The sequence below is a fragment of the Prosopis cineraria genome, unplaced genomic scaffold, assembly GCF_029017545.1.
Source record: "Prosopis cineraria cultivar Desert tree isolate PC_DT_omini unplaced genomic scaffold, ASM2901754v1 PC10, whole genome shotgun sequence".
In the NCBI taxonomy this organism is placed as follows: Eukaryota; Viridiplantae; Streptophyta; class Magnoliopsida; order Fabales; family Fabaceae; genus Prosopis; species Prosopis cineraria.
The window spans coordinates 31,149,498-31,163,131 of record NW_026555341.1 but is presented as its reverse complement, the minus strand read 5'-3'; positions in this window follow the sequence as shown (position 1 = coordinate 31,163,131).

The following is a 13,634-nucleotide window of genomic DNA, read 5'->3' as shown; positions in this document are numbered from 1 at the left end:
TGTGTAAAGTCTTAATTTTAAAATTTTCAAATTTATCATAGTTAATTTTTGATATTGGTTTTGTTGGAAATTTATTTAAATTCATAGAATGATTTTAGGGTCTTTGGAAAGGGAGAAAACCGTTGAATTTTTGGAATTAAGTAGGTAAGTGAATAGTACCCCCATTATTTTACCAATTAAAGTAGTTTGTTATTGAAAATATTATATTTTTATACAAATCAATTTTTTAACTGTGATAAATATTGAGTACTTTGTTAATTAAATTATTTTAGTTTTAGAAATTATAGAATAATGATGAACGACAATTAAATTATGATATGTGCACGTACTTTGTTAAGGAATGCACTTTCAAGATTTATGAAGGTATCTTGTTTATTGAACTCTGGAATTTTTTGGTTATTAAACTAATGCAAGTTTATACATTTGCTATGAAGTATTATTTTGATAAGTTTTGATATTTGAAGCAATTCATGTGAATTTGGCATTGAGAATTAAAATTTTATTTCAGTAATGATTGTTTTTCTCGCATGTTCAAAACATGATTTCAAAGGGACTATAAGCAGAATATTGTTGCTAGTGGCAGTTCCGTTAGCTCCTAGCGCGTTATGTTTGATAACTAACTAGTTTGATTTTCGTGGGTTTTGAACCTGCGTTTGGTTTCGTGGCTATAAGCCGCGTTTGGTTAGCATTACCCTCATGAATTGTCTGTCCATGTTTATTTTCGTGGCTTCGGCTATGTTTAGTTATTTATCTTCATTGACTATGTGTCCACATTTGTATTCGTAGCACAAGCTGCTTTCGGTTATTTACTCCCGTGGACTATATGTCCACATTTGTTATTTGTCCTGTTAAATTCTCAAAATTCTAAATTTTTAATTAACTTGTATATTTAAAATTTCAATGGTTTCAATTAATAACTACATTATTTTGATTTACATATGAATAATTTGTTTTTTTTTTCTTTTCAAGCATGATAGAATAAAGCGATTTTAGTTCACTCTTATTTTACGACCACGATTATGATTTACATATTTATTATGTTTATTATATTAAATTATTATCTTTTTAATTATTTTACATGATCATGTGAGTTATTATTTTCACTCTTTTAAATTCTAATTGTTGGGGATGCTATTTACTGAAAAAATATTTTGGTCTCAGATTCATGTGGTTGATGTTGAACTTTTTGCTTGTTATTAAGGAGTTTTACCATTGACGGGGAAGTGGAAGAGTGGTAAACTAAGCTGCCTCTTGATGTGAATTTGAATTATAAAATTGTATTTTGTAAATTAAATTTTTTGGTACTCCATATATGCTATAGCTAGGGTCCTCGTTATGATATATATTCTGTTTGCTGATTGGAAGGAGCTAAGTTCCTAGTAGTTATGATATCTACTTGAAAATTGTGTTGTAGAATTTCAATAGATCCTATGTACAAGGAAGATTCTGTTAGAATTTTCACAAAAAAATAATAATAAATAAGGCCTCATTATAAATGAAAATTATTTTAAAAATAAAATGAAAAAAAATTCTTGAATTAAACTTAAGGGATGTGTCTTTAAATGCATATCATGTGCCGGTCACTCCCATAATTTAGGATGTGACACAAACTATTGAAGTCTCCTCCTTGATCTATAAAACTTACAATATATAGAAAAAAATATATATCATCCTATTAATGAGTAATAAATACAAAATATTTCTCAAATCTCAATCAATTAGTTGACAATAGTAGCAATAATTGTAAGAGCAAACATCTTCAAAGAGAGCAACCATAGATTCAATGATTCTCATATGTATGAATCATGAATAATCACTAAACAAAAACTTGAAGTCATTCTCGAAGGAGAAGACTCGATTAGCAGAAAACTCAAGAGTGATCCTTAAGGATGAATCAATAAGCAAAACTTCTAGAATTATTAATCTCTAGGCAAAAAACTTAGGAATGATTTTTTTTAATCACTAAGAGAAAAACTCAAGGGTATGATTCTCAAATAAATGAATCACTAGGCTAAAACTTCAATAGTTTTTTGAAGAGAGAAGTGAATCACAAGATGAAAAACCTAGAGTGATTCTCAAAATCAATAAAAAAATTCGAGAGTGATTTTCATAGAAATAAATCACTAGGCAAAATAAAAAACTAAATAATTATATTCTTGCATAAATGAATTACTAAATGAAATCTTGAATTGAACCACTAAAACAAACACTAAAAGGGTAAAACTAGTGAATATCATGATAATAACTAATGAATATAAAATATTACTTAAATCTCAATAGAATAAATATTAATAAATAAACTCCCTCCGTCCCAAATTATAAGACACTTTTGAAGGAGATTCAATATCCAAAATATAAGATACTTTGAGAAGATTAATTAAATAATCTTATTTCAATATTACCATTTCTTTCTGTCTATTTAATTTTCATCCCTCTTTATTTTCAATATATTAAATAAAAAGGTATTTTTGAAAGTTTATATTTTTGTTTTAAAAAATAAGATCGTTAACGTGTATTTAATGAGATTTATTAGTATATGAAACTTTGTCCAAATTAAAAGTTTCTTATAATTTCAGATAAAGAGAATATATTATAACATTATGTAGAAATATCGACAGAAAAAACCTCAATAAATAATGTATCGTAACACTAATAATGTCTTCCTTTCATGAAACAATGAATTTATCATATGCTTTTATGTTTTATTTTATTAGTTGAAACTTATGTGGTGGTGTTAGAACTTGGAAGGGTTGGTTGATTCAAGTGGCATGTTGGTATTGGATCTAATTGTTATGGTTAATTTCAACACTATATAATATCGAAGTTATATTCCTAGTAGCATCTAGTGTTTTATGTTATTGTTTGGTCCAATCAACCCCTTGAAATTAAATATTATTTGTGGGGCAAAATTTATATCCTAGAAAATTTAATTTGTGGGTGAAAAATTTATATAACATAAATATTAATATTTTTGAAATATAATTCTAACTATTTATCAAATTAATTAAACATGTTAATTTATTTACACCAATAAAAATAAAAAATATTTTATTTAAAATCAATACATAAAAAATAAAACAACCATAAATTCTAATGATCTAAAAATAAAATTATCTTAATATAAGAAAATTTTATATTGTATTAAAAATGATATAATAAATAGTAGCCATTAATATCATTCTCTCTTATGCTCTTTTTTTGATAAAAATAATTCTACCATTTTAGAATAAATATTTTCAATATAAAAAATTAAATAATAAAACAACTATAAAATTCTAATAATTTAAAAATAAAATTATCTCAACATATGAAAAATTTATATTTTCATTGAAAATGATATAAGAAGTAGCAGTTATTAATATCATTCTCTCTGATGCTCTTTTTAAAAAAAAAATAATTCTACTCTTTTAGAATAAATATTTTATATATAAACAATTAAGCAACATTATTTTATATTTTTTTTATTTCTAGGTGTCACAACCCAGTATTAAGGGTGTAACTGGCAAGGACTATGAGATAAATCTACATTACAAAAACCTTAATTAATCAGATATTAAGATAAAATATCAATAAATAGTCCATACTAGTCAAGAGGTCTCTATAACACACACACACAATTATAAAGTAAGTAAAATTTCAAATATTTTGTAGAAATTTCAAGTCTCCTCTATAATTGGGACCTTTTGAAATTTCTACAATAACAAAACTTGTCAACTAAACTAGAAAGGATTTTATCTTTATACTAGCAAATTTCACAATAACAAATAAGATTAGAACCTAACTACAATATATATGGAGCATTAAGTTATAATTTGCATAATACAATATATATTTGCATCAACAAAATGACTAACATGTGTTTCCGCTATTCCAAAAGGCAATAGAACCCCTCAATGATCAATAAGAGGCGTAGGGTCAACTTCAATAAGACCAAAGAAATTTTTTTGATGAATAGCATCCCAATCAAAATTATAGATAAAACATGTAAAAATAGTAATTAATAAAAATTAATTTAAAACAAATAAATAAAAAATTAAAACATATATTTTAACTACTAATAAATGACAAAGTTGGTCAACAATATAACTGTGAAATAAACCAATAATTTTGAAATTTATAGGTCATCAACAACCTTACAACTCATAAAATTATATAAAAGGAATTCAAATAATGATATAATTAAGAAAAAGAAGAAAAAATATTTCTAAATAACTAATATAAAATAACAAATTTTTAAATCCACTCTAGGAGGGAATTCACCATAGAAAATTATATGCGATCAAACAATAGTTTGTTTAATAAAATAAAATTAAAATAATAAGTTTTCAAAATTTTGCTTTTTAACAGGACTTTATCATAATGAATAACAAGCGTGGATATACAGTCCACGAGGATAAGTCACCGACAAATGAGGCTAAAAGGGTAGAAAATAAGCACGGGCAACACAAATCCTATGAAATCAAGTGCAAGTATCAGGCCCATAAAAACAAGCATAAGTACTATACTCATGAATAACCACCCCTCTATTTCACAGGGGCTAGCACCTCTTAATAAGTACCCCATTAGCTAGGTGTACCATAACGTGCTAAGGGTTAACGGAACTGCCGTTAGCATCCAGCGTTTTCAATATTAGATCAAGCATGCATGTAGTTGAAACATTCATTTAAAGCCATTTCTTTCAAAATATAATATTCAGCTATCAAATTTTCTTTTCAATTTTTTTCCATGCACGAATCACCGTGTCAACCACTGTAATATGAATTATAAAATTTAAATAATAGAAATGATTAGAATAAATAATCAATTAATAATGTACCAGATTTAAATATTCCTTAACAATAGCATAATTCTTAATAAAAATAAAGCAGATTCTATAATGAACCAATCAATATAAAAGTGAGGTAAGCAAATAAGAATTGTATAAATCATAAAAATAGAATTAACAAGAATATTTATATAACTTATAAAGGAATAATATAAAAATTTAAATAAAGAAATTGTATAAACACTTTGCAAGAAAATATTTGAAACACTACCCATTTACTTGAGAAATTATCCAAGAATTCTTAAACTTGTTCACTTCAACTTCTCACTTCAATTCCAATGGTGCCGATAATCGCCTAACAAATAAATTATAATCCTAAAATCACTTATGTATTATTTTTTTAAATTGAGTAAGTAAATATTTAACATCCTAACCCTCAACACTAATAAGATTTTCTTTAATTTCACTTGCCAAGTAATTTTCTCAAATCATTAGTGGCACATAAATTGATCCCAAATAACATCACAATTAAATACACACAACCAACAATTACTTTATCAAATTAGTACTTATCAATAACCCAACCAGACCAATAGAAGACCTATTTGTTCCTTTATACCATTTTAAAAATTAATGAAGTGCCATAACCATAATTCAACATTTCCTACTTTAAGTATCCCGAGATTCCAATTTAATGACTCAAGTTGCCACTTACACATATTCCTTTAAAATTAATAATATGGAAATTGAACAACTTGCAGTTTTGCCAAATTCTCTTCCAAGCAATTTTACAAACACCTTGAGTGCATCAATGTTCCATTCACAATAAACACCCAATAGCACTCTAATATTTTTCTCAATCCAACTCCAATTCCTTTCTTAAACATTTCAATAACACTCCATGAACATTTCAAATTAAGTTAAGAAGCAAGCAACTTGTTATAAAATGGATAACCTTACTTTCAAGCTCAAATGTAATTTCTTAAAGCAACAATAAACTCTTATTCCAAAATATAATTTCCTCCTTCTCCATTAATAAATTCTAAATTAAATTATATCAATGGGTTAAAATATTACTCTTCTAATAAGCATTTACACAAACATCTTAAAAGCATTCAGAAATAATTTCCATACATGATAACATTGTATCAATCTATATAATAGTGTTCCATTTACCCTTGTAACCATCAATCCAACACCACCAAGAAAATTCATTATAGCAGCACCATACACCACAACTCATTCATTTAAAATTTTCGTAGTGTCTAAATAAATAAATATAAGGTGTTTTTGTCAAGCAAATTTCCATCCTCAAGCCTGGAATAAATAAAACTCACAATTCATACTTTTAATCAGCACCCGACAATAGGAAAATAATTGATTTTGTTTCTATCAATCTCATCAACATTCTCCAGATTCTCGGCCAAACAGCAGAAAGAAAGGAGCAAAAGTTTTGAATCTCATACTTTTCAAGGATGATCATGCCAAATGCTAGAGAAAGAAGATAAACAGTATGAAACTTGTCTGAACCATGAACCTCTGTCACTTCCTTGCACCCACGGCCATCAAAAATCACAGAATAAAGAAGCGAGACAGAGCCGACTCTGAAGAACGATGAGAACGAAACACTACACAACTCCATTACTCCCAACGGCTGAGTCATGACGGCAAGGAAAGAACAAGCTGGCGATGAAGCTTAAAGGGGGAAGCACTATGGAGAAGAGGAGAAAAAGCTTTGACAGATCAGACGCACGCTCTCTGACTTAATGCTTTGCTACACGAACGAGAAGAAGAAGAAGAAGAAAGAGTTGACGGTGAGTCTGGGTGCTCCAGGGCGGCGGTGATGAACGGACCACGGTCATCGACAACAGACGAAGAGGAAAGATGGAGGTAGAAGGAATTGATCCCGTAGCTTCTCCCTCTCTCTCTTCTGATGTTCAAATAGCCGAGAAGAAGAAAAAAAATCTGCTCAAAAAGGGAGAATTGCGAAAATTACAAGAAATGGCTAAAATTTTTCTGTTATAACGTAAAAGACAAAGGCATTTTTGATAATTTTTTCATGATTGAAACAAAATAAAACTAGCATTTTACTTAGTGGGATTCTTCTATTGGTTAGGCAATCACACTTAAAGTACTATTAAACACTAAATGTAAGAACTTTTATTAACTTCAAGTATGAATGATTGGAAAGTAAAAATTAAAGAATCTAAATTCATTATCTTCTAGCAAACAAATATAAGTATTTTAGTTGAGAAGTTGAAAAAATATTTAATAATATTTTATTATATTCTTACATTTATATAATAAGAGCCAACATTATTTTTAGTTGCTCAAATTAATATCCCTATCTCCTACAAAATTAGCATATAAATAAAATTAACTTCCCTGATTGAATGAGTAAGAAAATATTTAGGTGGTAAAAACTGGAATTTTTAACAAATTTAAGTGATGCAAGAGCAATATTGGGAGGGGGCAAATGACAATTTTTGGAAGGGGACAAGTGAAATTTTCCACTTATTATATCTAAGAGATAGCTTTCATTTTAGTGGGGGCAGCTGCCCCTATCCCCCAACTTAAGTTCGTCTCTGCAAGTGATTGTCAACTGTGCAAACTTGTAGGCTCCACTTGCCTTACTTAACAATGTCCATCCAGGCCCCTAGGTGACATGGTTTTGAAAGTTTACGGAGTCGATTGAATCAAAGCATAGTGTAAGAATATACTGAGTTCTTTTGAGAGTATAGTTCGGAGACAAAAATAAAATTTAACTCATATTATATCTATATATATATATATATATATATCACATTAAAAATGAAAATCGATATGAATACAAAAACATAAATAATCTAAGGTCTCTAATTGTACTGAGAATTATCTTTCTCTCTATGAGAAGAACACCCCTTGTTGAAGCAAATGAATCACAAGATACTCATATCTTGTATTTTCTTTTATATTTCTCACAAATTCTCCCCCTCTATATATGAAAATTGCAAAATAGTTACTTTATACGAGCTAGAAGCCACAACTCATGTAAACCTGCACCTTATTAAGATGTTAAGTTCAATTACCTTATTAGTACCGGTTTACAACTATAATTATTATATTTACAACATAACATTAAGCTTTTTACAGCACAACAAATTCAATTGTTCTAACTTGACAACACAATTTTAATATAATACACATACTATAAATGTGCAGCACCTTTACATAGCCACCTACTTTGCAAATTCCCCTTATACAGAAGATGCAATATGATTGCTTTCCAAAACTGCTAATCATAACTCATGTAATCCTGCACTTCAATAAAATGTAAATTTCAATTACATTCGCATCACTTAAACAATTTATGAATTTATAACTATATCCTCATATTTACAATATAACATTAAGTTTTTTATAACAAAAATTGTAATTGTTCTGGATATGTCACACCCCATTACTAAATGTATGATCAGTATAAACTCATATTTCATAAGTCTTAATTATCAAAATATTAAGTTATAATAGTGATAGATAAATTATACTGATCAATAAATCATATAATATATATTTATATATAATTATAAAGTTTGTAAAGTCTTAAACACTTGGTAGAAATTTCGGCAACATCTCTCCTATAATTAGGACATCTCAAATTTTCTACAGTCAATAAACCTGATAGCCAATCCAAAAAAGGAGCTTAACTCCATATCAGCAGATTACAAGTTAACAAAATAGGACCAGAACCTAACTACGGTATATATGGAGCACTAACTACCATTGTATAATATAATAAATATTTATATTAAAATAAATGATTGAAGCATGCTTCCATTTTAATAGCAATAGAGCCCCTTAATGATTACGAAGAGGTGTAGGGTCAACTATATTATCTGAGATCAAAAAATTTTTTAGTGAGTAGCGTCCCAAAAAAAAATATAGATAAAACATGTAAAAGTAATAATTAATAAAATTTAGTTTACAACAAATTAATGGAATATTAAAACCCCTATTTTAAGTAACAATAAATGACAAGGTTGCTCAATAATATAACCATGAATTAAATCAATAATTTTGAAGTTTTATAGGTTATCAAGAATCATACAACTCATAAAAATATATAAAAAGAATTCAAATAATGATATAATAAAAAATGTTTGTGAATAACTAATATAAAACAACAAATTTTTAAAACCTATCTAAGAGGAAATTTACCAAATAAAATCATATACAATCAAACAATAGTTTGTTTAATAGAATAAATTTTAAAAATAATGTTTCCAAAAATTCACCTTTAGTGGGACTTCATCAGAATGATTAATAAGCAAGGATACACATTTTATGAGGGTAAGTAACCATCAAGCACGGCTTAAAGCCATGAAATAATCAAGCGCAGCTAGAAAGCCATGAAACAAGCGCAGGTATAAAGCTCACGGAACAAGCGTGGGTACGATGCTCACGAATATCTATCCTTCCATTTCACGTGTGTTAGCCTGCTCATGGGGCTAGCATTTTCTACAAGAACCCTATTAGTTAGGTGTACCATGGCACGCCAAGAGCTAATGGAACTACCGTTAGCATTCAGCATTTTAAACTCAATCTCTCTACTTAAAATCGAGCATGCATAGAGTTGAAACACTCGTTGAAAAAAATTCTTTTCAAAATATGATATTCAACTATCAAATTTTCTTTTTAATCTTCTCCATGCACAAATCACCGTTTTCATAACTATAATATAAATCATAAAATTTAAACAACAGAAATGTTTAAAATAAATATTCTATTAATAATATACCGGATTCAAATATTCTTTAATAATAGCATAATTCTTAATTGTTATAAAGCAGATTCTGTAATAACTGATTAACATAAAATTAGGTAAGTAAAAAGAATTATATGAATCCTAAAATTAAAATTGATAAGAATATTTATACAACTTATGAAGGAATAATGTAAAAACTAAATAAAAAAATTATAAACACTTTGTAAGAAAATATTTGGAACACTACCCACTCACCTGAAGGTTTTCCAAAATTTTAAAGCTTGGATCTCTTAACTTTTCTCTTTAATTCTCGTGTTGCTCTTGATTTCAAGACAAATAAATCATAATTCTAAAATTATTTATCAAGTAATTTTTCAAACACTTAGTGGCATTTAAATTCAATACAAACAATATTAAAGACAATATTATAACTAATTATGTTTCAGATATACTTGAGTTAGTTAAACTTTGGACAATTCTCAATTCATCCTCATATAACCCTTGTAACATATATTCTCAACCACAAGTCATAATAACTCATATTAATTATTCACATGCTTCCTTTAGATTTAATAACATACCATGCAAGCATTCGATGCATTCCTTTCTCCTACTTTAGTATTTTTTAAAAATTTCAAAACTTACATATACTCCTTCGAGCAATATTCATAATTCATCTAGGTTCTATTATAAAAATTTAACAATCTCATTTTCATCAATAAATCTTTCAATCATATTTATAAGTACTATGAAAACATTTACCATTAGCTAAATTTTTAGGCAAGCTTCCAAGCAAACCCAACAATTTGTAATATTTAATTTCTTCATCAATCTTTAACTCAATATTAATAAAGTTGCATCTAATATTATCCAAAACATCACCTCAATTCTTCACTCAAGTATTTTCACAAGCATTTTGAGAGCATCCAATTTCAGTTCACAATATTCATCTAGCCAATTAATCAACTTCCTACGTAAACTTTATCATCAACATTGAGCTTAGCATCACAAACAAAAATGTGTACAGCATCAACCGAAATATATTTTAATTTTCTCAAAATTTTGACAGCAACTCTGAGGAACAAGGAGGTGCTCTTCGACCAAGGAAGAAGAGAGCAATTCATTTTGCTATAGAAATCAAAGAGAAAGGAGAGAAAAACCAGCAGCCTACCTCAAACGAAACTTTAGTGCAACAACTAAGAGCCAACACCTGACCAACGCTGATGAAGAAAAGAAGAGAAGAAGTTCAGCTTGCTACGCGCCGGAGAAAAACCAACAATTATGACCAGTAGAAGAAAGAGTTGAACTACCATGCACACACGACACTTTCAGCTATTGAATAAGAAAGTGAATCTTTCTTTAAGACAAGGTCAGACGGCAACAAGATTTTGGATTGAACAACCATGCTCTTTCCTTGACCCAACTTGTAAAGAAAGAACACGCAAATCAGTCAAGATGAGACAATATTAAGCAAGATTGCACTATCTATGGAGGAAATTAAAAAAGAATGGGCCATAGCATGAATTACCAGCTTGACTTAGCATGATGGTGGAAAAAAATGGTGAACTGCATTCAAAGCTAGAGCTTGCGTGAATTTGCTTCGTTCTCCGTCAAGCTATTTTTCCTTTCATTTAGCAAGAGTCATTGTGCCTTACAATTTTATTTCACTTCATTCTTAAAAAGTTTTTTGGAATTTGTTGGGATTAATTGATTAGTAATTAAGTAGCTACTGGGGTCCTTTTTTCGAAATTCTCCATTGTTTATTTCATTAATTCAATATTCTGATTTCATGCCCCTGTTTTACCACTTTCTCTCAAGTTGTGAGAAATTTTTTACGAGAAGAGTTTACCAAATTGGTCTTAATGCATAATTTGCTTAGCTGATGGTTCCTTGCTTTTTAAAAAGAACAGTAAAACCTCTAGCTTAGCTTCTGTTTATGAATTAGCTATATATACAGCATTTCGTCCCCTAGTTTAGTGTCGCTGAATGGAAGTTGAATCATAGTGTGTGGGGTTCTCTCCTGGATTTTTTCAGTTGCCATCTTAATTTCATGATATGCAAAATACACCTGCTGGAGAAAATGGGGATCATGCTAGTTTCCTCTTGTGTTGAAGTTTAAAGTGTAATTGATGTTCTGAAAGCATCAATTGTGCATGCGTATATTGATAGGTAATTGTGAACTTCTGGTCGTGGTATTGTGAATATTCCAAGTGATCAAAGCCAAGAGTGGAGCCAGAAATTTTATTTTTTGGAAAGTTGAGATGACAAAGCATTTATGATAATTGAAGAAATATTTTATATATATATATATATATATATCACTAACATAACATAAATATTTAAATGTAACAAAAATAAATATGTATTTTAACTTTTAAATATCTTCTCTTGGATTTTTCATGGCATAAAATTATCAATTTTCATGTCCATGATAAACATATTTTCTTTTCAATATAAACTATCATTAAATAGGTGAAAAATCTTCTTCTTTTTTAGCATTGAATGATTTAAAACATCATTAGGATCTAATACTGTGATTAATTTAAGAAACTATATTACTTACTTACTGAATTTATTATTTAATTATTATAACTAATAATCAATGATGACAATAGTAAATATATCAACACAATAATTATACTCAACTATCATTGAATCTTTATGTTTATGAGATCAAATTATATAAGAGTAAAAACCATTCATGACATAAATTTCAATTGTTTGGTTATTACAAAAAGAAATAACATTTTTTCTAGAACAGCTTAACTATAATCTCCATAATCTCTAAACATTTGAATAAATGATTTCATGGTAAATATTAAGCATATAGTATTTAATATATCTTAGAATTTTTATTGCAATACTTAACAAAGTTTGTTAGTATTTATCATAATTTTTTTTACCAAATATAAAATAAAAGCAAAATTAAATGAGACCAATTCTTATAGAGTATATATAGCATCATCTTGTTGGAAATAAGAACTATGCATGCATAAAAGATTATATAAAAAATTAAAATAAAAACCTCATCTAATGTCTCCAAGTCTCTATAATATGTCAATTGAGGAAGATAATATTTTACTAACAAAAAATTCGAAAGTTAAGGGGTAGCCCCTCTTGTCTCTACCCCTGGTAACCAATGAGGCAATAGCCCAGAAATAATAATAATAATAATAATCAGTAAATATATGAGTTGGTGTTAGTACTTATATTAAGTTTTAGTCAAACGTAACAAGAAGACGAGCGGGTGTAGTGGAAATGTGTAAACAACCCGTATATTAGGTTGAGTGTTCGAATCTGCAAAAGCGCAAATGGAGGAGGTTTATTTATTTTTTTATTTTTTATTTAAGCCTTATGAAATTACCATTCTACCGTCTCTTCATCAGATAAGCATTCTCTTTCCTTCTTTATTCAGACACGATATGCATTGAAAGAGGAAGAGAATTCTGGATTCTTCAATCTTTCTCTCTACTCATCTGCTATCACCAACTTTTCCCTTCCCTCTTCACTCCTGGCTATCATCGGCGATAGAGGAAGCTCGCCACTGCTTAGTGACGTTCAGGTGCTCCCTCATGCATTTTGACTCTGTTTTTTTAATTCTTTCTCGGTCTGTTGTCCCTGAGTTATTCACGTTCGAGTTGTGGCTGGAGTAAAGGACCGGATCGTTGGAGCTAGAAGGTTCTACTCGTGAGTTCTTCCTTCCCCAGTTTAGCTGTGAGCCTCGTTATCCCTTCCTTTTTGTGCTCCCTGTTTCTGCATCTTCTCTGCATGTTGTTCTGGGTTGAGAAGTCAGAAAGCATCAGAACCAGGGGACTGTTATTGAGAGCTCGTGCTGGTGCTGTCCAAGCTTGGTCTGTTGTGCTAACTTTAGTTTCTATTCGTGCTTGCCAACCGTGTTCGGTTCTTCCTCTCCCTTATTCAGCATTCAAGAATACGTTTTTTTACTTCTTTCTCTCGGTTCACCACTGTTCAGGTCAGCTGAGTTGAGGTGAGGAAATTTAGACCTCCTATTTGTTAGCATGCTATACGTGTGAGAGAGTGTGTGCTGTTGTTGCTGCCTTATGCGTGAAGTTATAGCATTTTGGTTTGTTTTGCTGCTGCCTGTATGTTGTGTAAAGAAGATGA